Genomic DNA, 21,423 nt, shown 5'->3' with positions numbered 1-21,423 from the left:
AATTCGTGACATGAAAATTTTTGATTTCTTTCGAAGTGGTTGGGCCAACTCACATTTACCCCAAAAATACATATGCCCCGTATACCTTTATTTATTGAGCACTAATTCTGGGACCATGTGGGATGACGAGCACTAATTAAGCACTAATTACCTATATCGTTTAAATTGAATTTTGAAACAACTTTTAGAAAGCGTGAAGTTGGCCCAACCATCTTAATAATCAATATATCTCGAGAATAAATTGAGCACTAATTCTGGGACCATGCGGGATTGAAAGCAATAATTAAGCACTAATTCGTGACAAGAAAATTTTTGATTTCTTTCGAAGTGGTTGGGCCAACTCACATTTACCCCAAAAATACATATGCCCCGTATACCCTTATTTATTGAGCACTAATTCTGGGACCATGTGGGATGACGAGCACTAATTAAGCACTAATTACCTATACCGTTTAATTTGAATTTTGAAACAACTTTTAGAAAGCGTGAAGTTGGCCCAACCATCTTAATAATCAATATATCTCGAGAATAAATTGAGCACTAATTCTGGGACCATGCGGGATTGAAAGCACTAATTAAGCACTAATTCGTGACATGAAAATTTTTGATTTCTTTCGAAGTGGTTGGGCCAACTCACATTTACCCCAAAAATACATATGCCCCGTATACCCTTATTTATTGAGCACTAATTCTGGGACCATGTGGGATGACGAGCACTAATTAAGCACTAATTACCTATACCGTTTAATTTGAATTTTGAAACAACTTTTAGAAAGCGTGAAGTTGGCCCAACCATCTTAATAATCAATATATCTCGAGAATAAATTGAGCACTAATTCTGGGACCATGCGGGATTGAAAGCACTAATTAAGCACTAATTCGTGACATGAAAATTTTTGATTTCTTTCGAAGTGGTTGGGCCAACTCACATTTACCCCAAAAATACATATGCCCCGTATACCCTTATTTATTGAGCACTAATTCTGGGACCATGTGGGATGACGAGCACTAATTAAGCACTAATTACCCATACCGTTTAAATTGAATTTTGAAACAACTTTTAGAAAGCGTGAAGTTGGCCCAACCATCTTAATAATCAATATATCTCGAGAATAAATTGAGCACTAATTCTGGGACCATGCGGGATTGAAAGCACTAATTAAGCACTAATTCGTGACATGAAAATTTTTGATTTCTTTCGAAGTGGTTGGGCCAACTCACATTTACCCCAAAAATACATATGCCCCGTATACCCTTATTTATTGAGCACTAATTCTGGGACCATGTGGGATGACGAGCACTAATTAAGCACTAATTACCTATACCGTTTAATTTGAATTTTGAAACAACTTTTAGAAAGCGTGAAGTTGGCCCAACCATCTTAATAATCAATATATCTCGAGAATAAATTGAGCACTAATTCTGGGACCATGCGGGATTGAAAGCACTAATTAAGCACTAATTCGTGACATGAAAATTTTTGATTTCTTTCGAAGTGGTTGGGCCAACTCACATTTACCCCAAAAATACATATGCCCCGTATACCTTTATTTATTGAGCACTAATTCTGGGACCATGTGGGATGACGAGCACTAATTAAGCACTAATTACCTATATCGTTTAAATTGAATTTTGAAACAACTTTTAGAAAGCGTGAAGTTGGCCCAACCATCTTAATAATCAATATATCTCGAGAATAAATTGAGCACTAATTCTGGGACCATGCGGGATTGAAAGCAATAATTAAGCACTAATTCGTGACAAGAAAATTTTTGATTTCTTTCGAAGTGGTTGGGCCAACTCACATTTACCCCAAAAATACATATGCCCCGTATACCCTTATTTATTGAGCACTAATTCTGGGACCATGTGGGATGACGAGCACTAATTAAGCACTAATTACCTATACCGTTTAATTTGAATTTTGAAACAACTTTTAGAAAGCGTGAAGTTGGCCCAACCATCTTAATAATCAATATATCTCGAGAATAAATTGAGCACTAATTCTGGGACCATGCGGGATTGAAAGCACTAATTAAGCACTAATTCGTGACATGAAAATTTTTGATTTCTTTCGAAGTGGTTGGGCCAACTCACATTTACCCCAAAAATACATATGCCCCGTATACCCTTATTTATTGAGCACTAATTCTGGGACCATGTGGGATGACGAGCACTAATTAAGCACTAATTACCTATACCGTTTAATTTGAATTTTGAAACAACTTTTAGAAAGCATGAAGTTGGCCCAACCATCTTAATAATCAATATATCTCGAGAATAAATTGAGCACTAATTCTGGGACCATGCGGGATTGAAAGCACTAATTAAGCACTAATTCGTGACATGAAAATTTTTTATTTCTTTCGAAGTGGTTGGGCCAACTCACATTTACCCCAAAAATACATATGCCCCGTATACCCTTATTTATTGAGCACTAATTCTGGGACCATGTGGGATGACGAGCACTAATTAAGCACTAATTACCTATACCGTTTAATTTGAATTTTGAAACAACTTTTAGAAAGCGTGAAGTTGGCCCAACCATCTTAATAATCAATATATCTCGAAAACCAATTGAGCACTAATTCTGCGGTCTTGAGCACTAATTAGCACTAATTAAGCACTAAATCTTGACATAAATTTTTTTGTATTTCTACGATGTGGTTGGGCCAACTTCACGCGACTAGCAAAGGGAGTAATTGTTCACTATTGGCATTTTAAACTGCTTTCATATAGGGAAATAAAAACAACACCAGCAAAATAAATATTTCCCTTGTTTCATGTTGTTCGTACAGCCATAATGAATTTGTTGTCTATTCCTTCTACAACATACACAGTGACAGGTCCTTCAGCACGCTTAGAAGGGTTTGCATTGCTTTGCTCAATTATGTGTGAAAAACGATTACGTAGCTTATGCATACTAAGTGTCCACAAAAAGATAGAGTAAATGGATCCCTGAAAAACAAAAAAATGGTTAATAAGTGTGGACAGGAAACAAAGAAAGAGAGAAATCTTCGACTTCTGTTCAAAGGAAAGCGAAAATCATTTTTAACAATGTGGAAAATGGAAAGGCTTGGTGATTCTTTCAATTGCATGTTTCTGTCATAGTGTCCTTAGCAACATCTGTTTCTGATAAATCCATGTGTAACTCTTACTTACGTGTATTTGAGTATAAGACTCTAAAGTAACTTCTGCTAATGTAATATTTAAAATGACAGTCCTGTAAGTAGAACTCCTGCCAGTTGCTCCCCCCTCCCTTAGAATCAACCATATGGATGTCCTTGTTTATTAGGTATATTTTAGTATAGGGAATACGCTGTACGTTTATAGTGAAAATATGGCAAATACTATGCCAGGTATATCACTGTAAATTTCATTTTTTTTTTCAACGCTAACTCATTAACTTTTACATTCATGCCTTTGTTGTTGTCTGTCGTATATACATTCCTAAAAAAATTAATATTTAGCCTACATATATGCGTTACGGTCCAGTATTTATATTTGTTGTACGACGACGTGTAATTAATCGGACCAGTGGTTATTATTTAATACTGGTTGTGTATTGTGTTTTTGTCTATTTTACACTGGTTATATGCTGGGATTTATGAATACTCTGTTACCGAATGTTGAATAGATCTGTTCAGAAACAAATTGGGATATAGGTTCCTATTATTGCACATAAATCAACCAAGAAGATACTTGAATATACACCCTCTGTACGTATATGTTTGTAGGTTAAAGTGTAGTATCTGTTAAAAAGCAGATTGGCAATTATTATAATGAATAAAAATGTATTGTTGAGTTTAGCCCATTGGAATCACTGTGGTAGACTTGGTGGACTATCCTTATTATAAAGTAATAACATATCAGTCTGTGAGAAATGCTAATATGCAACCTACAAAACATCTGAGAATTGCGGGTTGCATTGAGCTTAAGTTCTTCAGAGCGGATCGTAAACGCTGACTTCACTCTGCATATTTAGAATGATCTACTCAACCTTAAATACATATATTAACAACAAAGAAAATATTTATCTTTGCGTGCTTGCTACGTTGGGTTCTCTAAGCTAAAGGAAAGGATAAGGAATGAATTATTATGATGAATGTTGGAAGGTAAATGTAAATAAATGTATAGCACTCATATACTGAGCGAAATCCGAACCTGCGACAGATGGTGCAATAGCCAGACTAATGTCCTACACCACTCAATCACACACACACGTTGGCTACTGCCTAATTATATCCACTTTATTACTATTTTTAGCAAAGGATATCAGTAAAGACAGGTAGATTCCATTTTAAGTGTTGGTGGACAAACACCGTGCTCGTGGGTTTTCTCGGGATTCTCCCTTTCCTCCCACTTTCATAATTCCACCATTTCACTCATCTCTCATCATCACCGTCTCCTTTAGCCTAACCGGCATAACTGTAGGACGTAAAACTTACAGATTTCATTTCATTTTTTCCATTTTAAGTGTTCTTTACTATATAAATAGGAAGTCCACATTTCACAAATGGTAGCATCGAAGTGACCATTTCGATATACCATTAATTGATCGAATTTCAAAATAGAAAAAGGAGGGTACAGTGGTTCAGTGATAGAACGCTCACCTCTACTGCTAAATCTCCTTGGTCTAATCCAAGGCCAAGAGAGTTTGTGGTGGACTACATTGTATCTATGGATTTCCTCTCGGCTCCCGTTTCCTCTCATTATCATTCCATAAATACTTTCGTTAATCATCCTTTCATCCTTGTCCTTTAACCTACATGGCGTAATCATAAGACATTAACTAGACAAATAAAAGTAAGATAAACGACTACACAATGCTCCAGATCGGTAGAAGTTTTCAATAAAAACTAAAACAAAATCTGAAGAAAATTCTTATCCACCGAATACCTTAGTTAATCAATTTGAATACCAACTCTACTAAAACTTCAGATTGTACAAAAGCTTGGCTATAAATGGTGATAATTAGAGCAACCCAAAAGCATAAAAAGCATAACAGCAATTTACACATATGGTTGGTACCTTGAACATGGTTGTGGTTGCCTAAGGGTCCAGAAGAAACTAAATTTAAAAGCATAATAAAGCATAATTTTAGAAAATAAAGCAGAAAGCATAATTTAAAATATATAGCACAATTCTTGGAAAATTCTGTTTAACTGCAAGTGTAACATATTGTATTAATATATTTTTTAAAACCAATAGTTACATTGCTAAGTCATTGAGAACATAATGCAACAATGAAAAGCTTATTTTTATTTCTGTAAACTTTTCAGTCTAATCCTTTGATGTGGAGAAAAAGAAAAAAAGGAAAAGAACAAGAAAATTTTCCGCCAACAATGAATACTACACAAGAAATCCACACTATATTATATGTACCTCTTGAACTTGACCATTTTCTACACTGTTTTGGGGCATCTTAAACTTTCCCCTCTCTGTATATATGCACCTCTAAGGTGCAGAAAAGTGAAAAAAAAAAAAAACTGACTCGAGTAAAGCATATCTCTTTACAGTGCATGTGCATTAAGTACAGTTTTCATTAAATATGAAACTGGTTGCATAAAATAATAAATAGATCAAAATATTTAGAATATTTAATATATAGTAAATATTATACATTATACACAATTAATGTAAAACAATAATTCAAGTTAACAATAAAGCATAATTAAACAAAAAATAAAGCATAATGTGGGTTGCTCTAGTGATAATCAATGAATGCTTCCTTAGATACGTATATTATCTCAAGAATGAATACGTACAGACTTTTACTTTTTAATTTACTTTATTCTTTAATTAATTTACCTGAACCTGAAATTTGAGCACCCACAGTACTTCTGTGCAAATATAGTTTTCGTGTGTGAATTGCAATCAGCTGAAAATTTAATATGTTTCGACATTTACTTGAACTTTCCGCATAGATAGGCATACCTTTTTTAATAACTGTAACAGGAAGCATCTCAGAAAAAAAAAAAAAAAATATATATATATATATATATATATATATATATATATATATATATATATATATATATATATATATATATATATGCTTTTAATTAGCACCCTAGGGAGTATCTTCTCGAATATAAAATTTCAAGGAAGATATCATGCGGATAAAGGATATACTGTTTCTAGCTTATGTAACCTTACCTAAAAGAATGTCATGAACTCTAAAATACAAATGAGTGTTTATATGCTTTTGAATATTAATTTGTATTAATATTCATCGCTTAAAGACGCCTAATTTCGATTTAGAACCACTGGGAAAATATGGTATTTATTTATATATTGTTATTTTGGTATCTTAAGTCACACTAGCGTTTTTTGTCTTCCTAGTGGTTTAATAGCTAGCGGGTACGCCTTTGATGCTCGTAGTCCCAAGTTCGATTCCGGGTGAGAAAGCATAGAAACTCATTACAGCGGTTCGGATTTCACTAAAATATTGTCCCACTACAAGACATATACAGGATGTTTCAAAACAACACCGACAACGTTTGAGAGATGATTCCTGACAACAAGATAAGAAAAGGTATAGGCCAACCTGGGTGCAGAATTCCGTCATTTCGGGGTTATAGGCTGCCGAAAACATGAAAGATCCCCAGCTCCAACATTATACTCTTTGGAGTTATAGGACCTACTGTTATCGGCAGTTAATGTAATTATATCGCAAGAAAACTTCTTACTTTTTAGATTTTCTCGAAAACTACACTTGAGAATTTACCCTCAAGCATGTCATTTTGTTGATCTTCATATGATCTATCGACTATTATACAGGGTGTTTCAAAACAACACCGAAAACACTTGGGAGGTGATTCTTGACATCAAGATAGGACAAAAAGTACAGACCAACCTGGGTGCCGAAATGTATCATTTCAGAGTTATAGGCTGCCGAAAAAATGAAAAAAAAAATGAACTTTAAAGGTCCATAGCTCCAAAACTATAGGGCCTACCGTAGTCGGAACAAGACTTCATTTAGGAATTAGTATGTGCCCTATTCAAATATCCATGTTTCAGAATCCTGTGGTACTTCCGCAACAATTTTTATAGAGGTAGTTGGTGAGTACTTCAAATTATATGCTCGTAGCCAAACTCCCTCTATAAAAATTGTTGCGTGAGTACCGCAGCATTCGGAAACATGGATTTTTGGGTAGACCTAGTGCACATGTTACTTCCTAAGTGAAGTCTTGTTCCGACTACGGTAGGTCCTATAGTTTTGGAGCTATGGACATTTTTTTCATATTTTCGCTGAAGTGATGCATTTCTGCACCCAGGTTGGTCTATATTTTTTGTCCTATCTTGATGTCAAGAATTACCTCCCAAGCGTTATCGGTGTTGTTTCGAAGAAACATCCTGTACATTAGTCGATAGATCACATCAAGATCAACAAAATGACATGCTTAAGGATAAATTCTCATGTGTAGTTTTCGAGAAAATCTGAAAAGTAAGAACTTTTCTTGCGATAAAATTACATTCACTGCCAATAACAGGTATTTTTTTTGGCTCACTGGCAGAGCGCTTACTTCTGGTGTGTGGAATCGCTCGTTCGATCCCCGGTTAAGTAAGCTTCTGATGGAAAACATAGTATCCGTGAGTTTTCTCGGGGTACTCCCGTTTCTTTCCACATTCTCATTCCACCAATTATTCCATCATCATTCACTTGCCTTAATCGTCCGTCTCCCTTCGCCTAAAGGGTAAGTGCGACGTTAAACTGAAAGTTTTATTTTTCTTTATTTTTTCTGCAATAAATTATTTATCTATGTACTTCATACCGGGTGTATCAAAAGTTCGGGGCCATAGACTATCTTTGTTATGAGTGTAAATACGAAAAAATCGAAAAAGATAAAAGTTGTTGGAAGTACGTAGTTTTTAACTTAAAATGGTGGATTTTTTAATTGCATCAATCGTTAGGGCTCCACGCTGGTGATACGCCCAATGTTATAAGAAACAGCAACATTGCCAGTTCAGCAAGGTCTTCGAACTTGAACGTAAGGGCACGCAAAATGACATAGGGAATAGTACACTATTGTATAAGGGAACCTGGAACACTCAGGATCCATTCCGCATCGATGTTATGTTATTGCGTTGGTATGACGGCGACCCGAACATGGCCTGACTTTGATTAAAGTTAGCTACAGCTAATTTTGCAGTCGTTCTTACAAGATCTACAAAATAAATTAAAATAATCGAAAAGTTAAAAGCATACAATTAGAAAAGGGGATACAATTAAAGGTTGTTAAATTTCCTTAGTTAGAAGCACCTTAAGCATGCAAGTTTAATACAAACAGTTTCTACTGTTCTTCATAACTTCATTGATAAACAAGGTCACAAGACAGGAAAATTTTCACTCAAATTCTTAGTTACCAGTGCGCCCTACTGCAACAGGATAACGCAAAACCACATTCGGCTTGAAACTCGCAACAAACACAAATCGGGACTTGATGGCACCGAACTGGTGACACACCCCGCATGTAGTTCTGACATGGTCCCTTCGGATTTCTACCGTCTCGGTTTATGGCGTACTTCCTGTAACTACGATGCTTCACCAACCAGCAGGAGGTGGAACAGCAGTGACTGCGTTTTCTGCCTCTAAAGACAAGACGTGATATTGACGTGGAATTGGCATGAAGCGATTGCAGATAGTCTAACACGAGTAGATACTTTTTTTTTTTTTTTTTTGTTAACCTGCTTTCATTGTACCGTAGTAGATACAGGTATGTTGTATACCAGAATACTGCAAGACTTATTAGCGATGTAGGTCCGACTCGCACACGAAAATAGGGTTCCATTATCACAATGTACACTGTAAAAATAAGGTGCTGAAACAACACAAAATGACTACCATTTTAGCGTGTTATTTGTGTGTTAATTCAGCACCAAACACATCGCCTTGCGAGCATATCAGAAATAACACCTTACTACCTAAGAGAATTTGCATTGGTATTTATCGTTTAATATGAGCAAGGCTTTGCGAAATATATTTAGCACTTATGCCAAGTAACAAATAATGTTCTATGTTTTCAGTAATCTGTAGAGACCGGATGTTTAGGCACTAAAAACCTGGAAAATAGGCAGGCAACTAGGCACTTAAAATTTAAAAAATAGGCAGTAAAATAGGCACTAAAATATAACTCGAAATAATAAAGATAAATACTCAATACCATTAAAAAATAGATTCAAGTCATAGATAGTGTTGAAAGAATATAGAAATATACTTGTTTGTTAAAGAATATCTTCTTTTACTGTATATACAAGAACAAGGCATGTCAGGCACGTAGCCAAGGGGGGGGTCCGGGGGGTCCGGACCCCCCCTTCGAGACCAGAAATGAAAAAAATAAGGAAGGATAAAACAAAATGAAATGACAAAAAGAAGGATCAGCGTTAAAAATTAAAAAGAAAACTACAGGAAGCTTTGGCTTACTCTTTCTTATGAGGAGATTTGTATTACTTGCAATATGGTGGCGAGGTAAGCGAGGTATTCTAGAAGAGCGAGGTAAGCGAGGTATTCTAGAAGAGCCAGGGAATTTGAAATTTCAAGAAAAGTTATGGAATTCTCAGAATTCCTGCTACTAGTCAAGGAGATTTCAAGCTTTCGAAAGCATAAGTGCCGTTGTGTAACAGCGTGGACATTTTTAATCATAACTTTTCGTAATCGCATCCTTGCAGTATCAAACATGTTATTTCAAGGACAATTTTCTGTTGCTCCTTTAACCTGTCATTTGGAACCGACAGTAGTTGACGGAATAATAAAAAAAAAAAAAAAAAAAAAAAAATGTTGAAAGAAAGTTCTGTTAGCATTTGATTCAACAGAGAAAGAAACGCATATATTGTAAAACTAGTTGAATATACAAATGCTTCGCACAGGGGCTGTATTTGGAAGTCATCGCTAATGGAAGTGTCACCATTGATTTCAGCGACCGTGAAAACTATGGATTTGACACTAATATCGGTAATTTTGAATTACTTTTATATGTCTTGTATATCACCCCCCCCCCCTCCGGTGAACCCCGGCCCGGAGCCGAAAAGCGTGAATTTGGAAGTTAATGCGACTGGAGTTTCACCATTGATTTCAGCGACCGCGAAAATATGAATTCGACACTAATAGCTCAAGTGGTAGAGCGTTGGCTTCGCATTCGGGAGGTCGTGGCTTCGAATACTGCTGCCTACCATCCTGACTGAGGTTTTCCAGGGTTTCCCTCAGTCCTACCAGGCAAATGCCGGGATGGCACCTACTAAACAGGCCCTGGTCGATACCTTCCCAAATCCTTTCCATTGTTAATGTTATTGGATATTCAATGTAAAATGGCCTCTGAGCTGTATCTGGTGATTATTAAATAAATAAATAAATATCAGTCATTTTCTACTACTTTTACATGTCCCGGTAAACGCCCCCCTGAGACCCCATGGTTTGAATTTCGACAAAAACGTTTAACTCTGGTCTGGAGCCTGGACCAAGGTATTGGTGACTAAAATTTGGTAACTCTCGGTCAATTTGTCTTGTTCCCAAGCCGGTTCCGGTAAACGTCCCTCTGAGACCTCACTGTTTCGAAATTTGAAAAAAACGCTTCTTCTTGATCTGGGGCCTGGGCCAAGGCACCCATGACCAAAATTTGGTAACTCTCGATCTACTCGTCTGGTCCCCAGGCCGCACGCAGACAGACAGACAAACACAAAAAACTTAGTTTACAAGACAGTATTCAGTATGTACTTTTTATAATAATTGAGGTCATAACGAAAGGAAAATTGTTAAATTTGAATAAACAGGAGAAGGACTAAATATTGCAAAATCTTTTTCTATACTTTTTTTTTAATTATTATTTTGCTCGAAATTTCTTCATAGTTTGTTATTAGAATACTTGCCAACATCCTCATTTTATTGTCCTAACAAAGCAATATATGTTGATAGTAAAGTAGTTTAGATTGATCGAGCTCCTGGACCTTCAGAATTTCATCCCTCCCTCCCCTGTTACGAAATCCTGGCTAAACGAACCAATATATGTTCCAGTAAAATAGTTTAGAGTGACCGAGTCCCTTTTGTGATGACCACAGTATTTCATGTCACGGACCCCCCCCCTTCACGAAATCCTGGTTACGTGCCTGGGCATGTTATGCATTCCACATACTGGGTGAACCTGAAAGATGTGCACATACTTCGGGAGGTGATTCGTGACATGAAAAGAAGACAAAAAGTGCTGTTCCATGTTGTCGAGTTCTGCGTCGTGTTCAAGTGACAGGGGTGCGAATTTGGAATCAGAAATCGAATCCAGACAATTGGAAAGGGACATAAAGGTGCGCACATACTTCAGGAGATGATTCGTGACATTCAAGAGGACTTTTGTCTTCTTTTCATGTCATGAATCACCTCCCGAAGTATATGCACATCTTTGAAGTTCATCTTGTATAGCTATATATTGCAACGTACCACATGCTTGTGTTTACAAACACATAATATACGTAAAAATGTGTGTATTATGTTACATAAATTATATATTTTCCCAATGAAGGCTTATTTTGAAGAAAATGCATAGAATAGGCAATATTAGGCACTAAAGCAATTATTTAGGCAGTAAAGATCAAAATATGCAAAATAGGCAAAATAAAATTGCCTTAAATCGAAACTATAACCCCCCATATAAACATTAAAACGTTATTTTTGATGATATCTTTAATATTAAAAAATAGGCATTTTGCCTAACATCCGGTCTCTAGTAATCTGTTACAATAATATTTTTGTAAACCTGTGAATCGTCTGATAACAGTTACATAGGCAACAGTCCTGCCATCTTCTGTTGATAAGTGCTACAACACAAGAATGACAGATGAAGAAAATAGATGGAAGCACAGCTGTCTGTGTAACTGTTGTCAGATGATTCAGAGGTTTATAACAATATTATTGTGACCAATTACAGAAAACAAACTGTTATTAGTTTCTTGCCACGAAAGCGAAAGATATTTCGCAAAGCTTTGCTCACACCAAACAATAAAAAACAATGCAAATACTCACAGCCAGTAAGGAGGTATTTCTGATATGCTCTGAAGGCGATGTGCTTGGTGTTGAATTGACATACAAGTAACACGCCAAAGTGGTCATTTTGTGTTGTTTCAACACCTCATTTTTTGCTGTGTACAATTAGTAAATTAATTAGTTTCAAAATAGCATATAATTGTTGGAGACATCTGGTATTGAAACCTACGGCAGAAACCTATCAATATCACCTCGCATATGACTCAAACAGAAACGCAACATTTATCCTTGGTATTTTGCAGTAAGATTTCCAGGGAAAGAATTTAACACTTGCACTAAGATTTCCAGGAAAAGAATTTACACAAAAACCGAAAATATTTCGAGAAAACCACAAAACGTTTCTGGAAAATCCCTTCTCGTGATAGTAATATTTCTTTCGGACGAGAATTATTCTTGTTTACATTAGTAGTACCTCAAAACCGTGAAATCAAGATGCAAAATCGATTGATCAATACTGCACGAATCGCACCAGTACAGGAAGAGCCGTAAACGCCACGACTCCTACGAGAAATACGCAAATTCATGGCAAATAGATATGCACGAATATGCTACAGCAGTTTTTTTTTCAACTCTTCTTTTTACTTATGACACGAATTACTAAACACCTACGACTTCCATTCACCTCTGGTGCTACGGGTCCCGGGTTCGATCCCAGCCTCCGCCAAGTGAACTTTGTGGTGGACAAACACCGTGTGCGTGGGTTTTCTCAGGGTTCTCCCGTTTCATCCCACTTTCTTCATTCCACCATTTCATTCATTTCTCATCATCACCGTCTCCTTTAGCCTAACCGGCATAACCGTGGGACGTAAAACTCAAAGATTTCATTTCATTTCATTACCTACGACGTCACAACACAATTTTTAGGTTTATTATTAATAACAATATAAATTACTAGTGTAAGACTGCAAGTATCTGTAAAATAGTGACTCTTATCTACTACTAAGGATTGTTGCTGCCATTGGAGGTGGAGGTACTACGTCACAAAATTTAACTAATTAGTCTATTAAATGCTTCATGATTTTTAAAGTCTAAAATTTCGCGACACACTGTTTGGGTATCACTGTCCTACAGTATAATAAACCAGTTGAGAATGCTCCGATAGCATTGCTAGAACTAATTTAAAAACAATTAACTTTTCTTGTTAACTTCTACAGGCTTTACATACCAATTGTTCTATGTATCTTATTATAGTACTATATATATATCTATCCATTTATAATTTCCTTGACTATTGAATCTTTTTCGCATGTTTTGTTTAACAATTCTGTTTAACGTTAAAACGTTAGCCCTACGATTTGTTGATTTACGAGGACACATACTCAAAATAGAGGGCTTAAAATTGAAAAATTCACAAAATATCATCTCTCTATGACTTACGGTTCCCAAGATATGCTCCTTAAATCTCCCGAAATCCAAACATTTTTGGCCAATATCTGGGGAAAGGTTGCCAGTTAGCCAGTGCCCACCAGTTACTATTTGTTAGCAAAATGTTCACCATTCTCTTAAGTATTGATCAACACCAATATGATCTCTCTATGACTTACGATTCCTAAGATATGGCTCCTTAAATCGCCCGAAATCGAAACTTTCTGGGCCAATGTCTCGGAAATAGTAAGAGTGACGCGAAAAATGCTATCACTTCTTTGAGACAGTTTTTGATGTTCTACCGAATGGAGGGTTCAAAATTGAAAAATTCGCAAATAACAGCCACACAAAAGCATTGAGATTTCAGTAACAAACTTTTTAAGGTCGTTCAAAAGGGGGACATGTTTGCTCGGATCTCGTTATTAACAATACTATGCACTCTTAGGTACGATTCACACTTGGACTGTTCCGGTACCTGAAAGATACCCAGTTTCAGTAAATTTCTATAAACGTTGCAAGATCATACGTTGATTGATTGGTGGATTGATTATCAGTTTCTTTAAAGTTCCTTTCAGCAGCAAGGCTACATGAGACGTAAACCTACAGTTTAACGTGGCATCTAAACTACATGAGCTCCCCCGGGAATCGAACTCGGATATTCCACGCCAGCAAGATCACACGTAACTATTGGTCCGTTGTATCAGAGTTGCCACAGTTGCTTCTTAAATTCTCATACTATATGTTTTCTTTCCTATATCAGAGTAAACAGGAGTCAGAATTTACACTATGCAACAGTTTGTTGTGATCTACAATAGAACTACAATGTGGCAAGTTCAAATAAAATATACTACAGAAAACTGGAATCTTAGTATCGACGTTTCCTAAACTTTAGTTTCATGGAAAAGATATTTTGTGTCGAGATCATTTTAAAGAAATTTAACTTACCAAAACTCCTTCATATATTTACCCTGTCCACGTGTCAGTCCGTCTGGAAGACAAAAAATACTTGATGGATCATCATCAAATTTGGTCAGGATTTATTGAGTCAAAAAAGTTACGTATAGAGTTCGCTTTTTGCGATATTCAAACCGGAAGTGGTAAAAGTCAACCACTCGTAAAGGAATAGCGGTAAATCACAAAATAGCTCAAATTTTAGTTTGTGCGAAGATTCTGCCCTAGACTGATGTGTCAAACATACACCTTTGTACTTAAAATTATTGTGTAATATCCAATATGGCGGATTCCAAGATGGCTTCCATTTTGCCCATACCCCCATTCAATGCAGTTTTTGCACCTTACACACTTGCAACATTTACTTTTCCTTCGTACATCACTCTCGTTATTACTGACCTGTTTCAATTCTCTTTCTTCTAAACATAAATGTCAAACGTAGAATACTGTACAGGGTGTTTCAAAACAACACCGACAACGTTTGAGAGGTGATTCCTGACACCAAGATAAGACAAAAAAGTATAGACCAACCCGCGTGCATAAATGCTTCCTTTCGAAGTTACAGGCCACCGTAAACATGAAAAAATGAACTTGAAAGGTCCATAGTTCCAAAACTATGTGACCTGTCGTAGTTGGGTCAAGACTTCACGTGAACTTCAGTATAGGAACTAATATGTGACCTATCCAAATATCCATGTTTGAGAATCCTAAGGTACTCACGCAACAATTTTTATAGAGGGAGTTTGGCTATGGGCATATCATTTGAAGTACTCGCCAACTACCTCTATAAAAAGTGTTGTAGTACCGCAGAATTCTGAAACATGGATATTTGGATAGGCACATATTAGTTCCTACGTGAAGTCTTGACCCGACTACGGTATGTTCCATAGTTTCGGAGCTATGGACCTTCAAATTTCATTTTTTCATGTTTTCGGCAGTCTATAACTCCGAAAGGAAGCACTTGTACACCCAGGTTGGTCTATACGTTTTGTCTTATCTTGGTGTCAGGAATCACATCCCAAACGTTGTAGGTGTCGTTTTGAAACACACTGTATATCGTGAACGAATGGCGATAGGTAAAAAATGTTCAGATTCTCGTTTGCGGGTAGATTTTAGAATAAATTGATATGATACACACACATTGTGTGATATTCAATATGGCGGAATTCAAGGCCAATACCATGATGTCTACACCCCCACATTCAATGCAATTTCTGCACCACTACACACTTGCAACACTTGCTTTTCCTTTGTATATGCGTCTCGTTATTATTGACCTGTCCTAATACTTTTGACTAACTTTGTACACAGACTTCACATATATGTTTTCAAACACAAATAACGCAGGTGCTCTCCACTGAATATTTTTCATACTAATAAGAATTTTTATACTTTGATTTCAGGCTTTTTTTTGGTGTGGGGTCGTTTAGACCGAGGCCCTTCTGTCGCAGGGCCATTTTGACTCGGGCTTGTCCAGGCCCTTCTGACATGGAAGCTCGAATTATTGGGAGAAGTTTCAAAACAGGGTGAGTGCGTAAATATCCCACGTTAAAAATTTACTGTAAAACTAACGACGTTTGTTCCTTTATCTTAGAAGTTACAGAAAATGAAAGTCCCAAGCAAAAGATGAGTAGATTTATCTCAGAATGGAAGAAGTTCCGAATAGAATTCTTGGTCACACGAGTCGATCTTCATGATTTCATTGGTTGATTAGGAGTTGAGTGTCCTTTTTGTCAGCGAGAAGACGTGAACCAACAGATTAAAGTGGAATCGGAAACACATCAGCTTCCACCGGAATCGAACCTAGATCTCCCGCACCAAAGACACGTACTTATCATATAGTCATGAAGGAGCCATGCTCTCTGCGAATGATTACACTCATTGAAAGGTTTACTAGGATTTCCGTAAGAAATTCCTATCAACAGGTAATGTAATATCAAATTTAACTTTCAACCGTTCCGCATGGCAATTCCCTAGATCCTTGACTTATGACCACGATATTTGTGCAACAGGGATTTTCTGCTTACTGTATTCTATCGCAAATGTATTCTCAAACTGCAAGCAGTAATTTCTGTGATAAATAAGTATGAACTGTGAATAATTCCTGTCCGTTATAAAAAGGCTAAGGCTGTCTGCGGTAGCATCTGGAAGTATTCGTTAAAGTCAGAAATCTGTTCCGTGATGGTATATATGTCTAGTTCTGCCGGAACATGATCAGTCCGTATTATGGATAGCGCTGTTTCACTGTATAAATAACTTAGCAATACTAACATTAAATAAGGTATTAACCTGGTTAAAATTTAGGTGTAATTAAAAACTGGTCGAAGAGCCGCTCCTTCGATGATTTTAGTAAACACGCAATTGTGATGTTTCTATGCTAGTGACAACGTTTCAAATTACATTAAATCTTACCTTATGTGTCACCGTAATAATATGTAAAACTACTTTCAATACGAAGAAAGGTTCGTTTTCCTTCCTTTCTTTTCTTTTTTCTTTTCGTTTATTTGAAATTTAACAGTAAAGTAGGTTTTGAAGTCTATAGTAAAGAAAAACACGAGACCTACAATTTACATTTAGCATAATTACATCACATCATCTCGTTTGTTTGGCAAAAAAAAAAAAGTACTAATTAACTTAGCAATGGAAAAAAATGAAATATGTAGCAATGGAAAAAATGAAATATTTGAGTTTTACGTCCCACGGTTATGCCGGTTAGGCTAAAGGAGACGGTGATGATGAGAGATGAGTGAAATGGTGGAATGAAGAAAGTGAGAGGAAACGGAAGAACCCCGAGAAAACCCACGAGCACGGTGTTTGTCCACCACAAAATGCACTTGGCGGGGGCTGGGATCGAACTCGGGACCCCAAGCACCAGAGGTGAACGCTCTACCACTGAGCCACCGCGACCCCTAGCAATGGGAAGGAAATGGAATTACTACCACATTATTTTTCCCAGAAAGGACGATGGAAGAGAATCAAAGACAGTGACGATTCTTCCTGAGGTAAAAATTTCCGCAAGTAAAATAATCCTCCTGTTCGGATCTCCGCGCGGAGACCAATCCGGGAAGAATCATCAAAGGGGAAAATAGTAATAACTATCATTTTAGCATAGGAACCTGAAACATACGAACTTTCCGACGTGTGGGTAAACTTGAAACTTTAAAAGTGGAAATGGATAAATGTAAAGTGAAAGTAGTGCGTTTGAGTGATGTGCGATAATAAGAAAAAGGTGAGATAGTATCAGGAAATTATACAATATTATATTCGGGTGTCACTATGACCGAGAATGGTGTCTCAACAACAATAAGGAAAGAAACAGCAAAAAGTGTAACCAAACCTAAATGCTGCAGTGACCATTTGATGTTTGTAAAGCTAACTGCAAAACCACTGAATGTTGTGATAATACAAGTGTGTATGCCAACAACTGAACATGATGACAATGAAGCATAAGTAATATGGGACGAGATTAGTGACATATTGCATCAGCAGAGGAGAGGTACGGTCAACGCCAAAGTAATAGTACACTTCAACAGAGTAGTGGGAGATGGAGCTGCGAGTAAGGTAGTAAAACCATTTGCACTAGATACAAGAAAGAACGGGCCTAGATGCTCATCAACTTCTGTAGGCAATATGATATAGTGTGACGAATACGTGGTTTAAGAAAAGAAAAAAACAAGCTGTACACGTGGAAAAGTTCTGGAGATAAGAAACGCTACCAAATCGATTACATTCTTCTCAAGTAAAGTTTTAGGAATAGTATACGACACGTGAAGACATTACTAGGAACAACATTGATTCGGACTACAATCTCCTAGTGGCGGAAGTGCAAATTTGTTAAAATGAATCAAGAAAAATGGGAGAAGAAATCGAAAACGGAACTTAGAGGGACAAAGATGTATAGACAGAGATATGAAAGAGGCTGAAGAAAAATTATGTGCAATGGGCAATATGGTAGGCACTGCAGAAAATAACTGGGGAAAAGTGAAACAGATTCCTAGATACACTCCACAACAGCGTGGGCGTCGTGAGCAAACCATGGGTAACTGAAGCGATGCTTAAGAAGATAGAGGAACGCAGAAAGCACGAAAACACGGACATCAAAGAACAGAGAAGGCTGAATAATGAATTGAGAAGAGAAACAGACAAAGTAAAAGAAAAGTACATGAAACAGATATGTGAAAACATAATGGAACTTCAACCTGCGCAGCAAATATGATCTGATCTATCAGAAAGTACAATAATTAGAAGGGAAAGCTAACAAAAGTGCTATTTAACACGTCTGAAAAAGATTAACAAGGTTATGCAGTCATTGATTATCAAAGAATCTTTAGAATCTGGGAGGAATTCATAAACGATCTAAATGACTAGAACTGCCTGAAAGGGACCCAGTACACTGAAAACTGAAGTAGTACAACCATCAAAGACATGAGAGAAGGAAGACCACTGGAGACGACGACGCACCAACAGATATGTTCAAGGGATTAGGAGACAATGCAATGAAAGTATTGACTTATTAACCAAATCTACCTAGGTGGAGAATTGCGAAAGCACTTTATTGATGTTGCAATAGTTGCAATATCTAAGAAAAACACCCAAAGAAATGCAGTAATCACAGGACCATTAGCTTTATTTCTTATAGTGAAAAGATTATACGTGTATACTGAATACTTGCCTGGAAAGTAAGACAGAAAATATGTTGGAAAAAGATCACTTTGGGTTCCGGAAAGGAAATGACACCAGAGGTGCTATTGAGTTGGTGAGAATTGTATCAAAACGAGTTCTTGACGTAAGGGATAAGTTGTGTTTGTGCTTCATCGACTGGCAAAATGCTTTCGACCGGGTCAATTGGATAAAACTTCTGAAAATAACTAAAGAAATGGGTTCAACTGGAGAGACCGACGATCATTTGCAACATGTACACAGGACAATAAATGAAGTTGCACTTGAATCAAGAAGAAATCAATGGTGTGGATATTGGAAGAGAAGTCAGACAAGGATGTAGTATGTAACCCTAGTTATTTAACATTTACAGTGAATGCTTAATGAAGGAAGATTAATTGGAGTTGGAGATTTCACGATCGCATAGCAGATCATTAAGTCAGATATGTGAATGACACGGTTATTATTGCTAGAACCAAAGAAGAACTGCAAGAGATGATGGATAAAACAATTGCTACTGGGATACAATAAAGAATGGAAATCAAGTGAGAATATTCCGTGGGGACACACCCTTACATTTCAGAGTGAACAAAGAGAACTTGAAGAGATCGATCGTTTCGAATGTATAGGAAGTATTTTGAAGAGAGACTGTTACGGTACCAAAGAGGTAAGGTCAAGAATTGCAGTAGCCAAAGAGGTATTCAACAAGAAAAGACCACTCTTAACTAACAGACTTAATATTACACTAACGTAAAGAAGGAACTGGTCAAGTGCTATACATGGAGTGTTAGATTATATGCTTCGGTTATTTTGACATTACGTAAGTTAGAGAAGAAATATTTAAAGAGCTTTGAAATGTGGTGTTGGAAGAAGATGAAAAAGATAAAATGGACGGAGGGAGTAACAAACGAAGATGTTTTAAAATGTGAGGAGAGAAGAGGATGCTATCAGCCAGTATCCTTGGTAGGAAAATCAATTCGAGCGAACATATCTTACGAAGAAATTGTTGTCTTCACATCCCCATAGAAGAAAAGATGAAAGAAAGGCGAGGAATAGGAAAATGAACACAACTGATCGATGATTTGAAAAATAAAATATTGGGAGTCAAAAGAGAAAGCCGAAGTTAAAGAAACTTGGAAAAAACATTTCCAGGGCCGGACCCACACAAACAGAGAAAGTCCCAGGACCTGCTGACAGGCAAAATAATTGTTAAATAGCAGACTGTTGTTTGTCTCTTCCCACTGGTAACATACATACTCTTTACGAACATGCTACTAGCAATTATAACATTGAAGTAAAAGCCTACTATAAAATATGAAATTGGAGATATGCTCATAAATATTGATACAATGTAGAAGGCCATATAAGGTCACTACAACTGTATTGAAATTCCAAAAATAGGTAAAACCAAATTACTACATTGATTAAAATAAACAGTTACACGATAACAATTCTTGGAAGAATTCTATCCAATTGTGAAAATATTCCTACGTGGGAAGTATAAGGAAAATTAATATTCTCTAAGAGTTTTAGTTTACAAAATACTTAATCAACTAAATTATAAAATAGTTAGAATTCTCGTCAATTTATCTCGTAACTTTTCTTTATATCACATCCAACCACAACTGCAGATACCCAAGGAACGCTACCACATGAATTTCTTAACGGAAAATTGATCGCGAAACACGAAGCCTCTCTCCCCATTAGCATTACGCTAGATCGTAACATGACCCCAACAGCTTCAGTTCAAGTCGAACATCTAATTTTCATGTAACAACCTAGTCAAATAATGGCAGTAATAGAATTTAACACATGCATTATTTCCTTCCGCTCTGCGTACAAAGATTGACAAGAAAGTTTCACAACGAGTTTACCAATACTCGGTATAATTAAAAACAACTTGTAGAACGTATCTACTGTATAAATCTAATTCGGTATTTTGTTAAATAACATGTCCAAGTACCTCTGGATTTAAAAAATAAGAAACTAATAGTTCCATGCTTTCTGAGATTTCAAGCTTTTCTTGTTTATAAAGGTCATGTTAATGGGAGTTATAAGATTGTAATTTTAGCACATCTATCTGACTCGTTACTTCACACGATAACTTTTCAACGAAAGCCAAGAATTGGCTGCTTCTTTTTTGCAATATATACCTAAAGAGACTATCTCCTCCAAGTATGTTAATGAAATAAATCCGTTACCAATCTAAACGGGTAACGATGACTTCAACGGTGGTTATCTATATCCCATTTATTCATAAAAATGTACACCTTATTCCAAAAAGAATGACCGCATTGATTATGGCTATTTTCAGCCAAAAAATTTCTGAGTCCAACTTCAGTTGAGTTGAGTTCACTTTGAGTTTAACGTCCCGTTCAGCAGCGGGACTATATGAGACGTGCACCTACTGATTAATG

General features: G+C 36.5%; 1 protein-coding gene across 5 annotated transcripts in view; it reads right to left on the bottom strand.

Annotated features, from left to right (window-relative positions):
• Positions 1–21,423, bottom strand: part of LOC145693464 (uncharacterized) — a 622,508-nt gene that overhangs the window by 416,411 nt on the left and 184,674 nt on the right. The window contains exon 1 of one of the 5 annotated variants that reach the window (XM_081769496.1): positions 14,342–14,364. The exons of the other annotated variants lie outside the window; for them this stretch is intronic. The gene's annotated coding sequence lies outside the window, so the exon portion shown is untranslated. Of the gene's footprint in view, positions 1–14,341; positions 14,365–21,423 lie in introns of those variants that run through there. 5 annotated transcript variants of the gene reach the window in all.

The sequence above is a fragment of the Thermobia domestica genome, chromosome 8 (genome assembly GCF_964235325.1).
Source record: "Thermobia domestica chromosome 8, izTheDome1.hap1.1, whole genome shotgun sequence".
Lineage (NCBI taxonomy): Eukaryota > Metazoa > Arthropoda > Insecta > Zygentoma > Lepismatidae > Thermobia > Thermobia domestica.
This window is presented reverse-complemented; position numbering and strand designations above follow the sequence as displayed.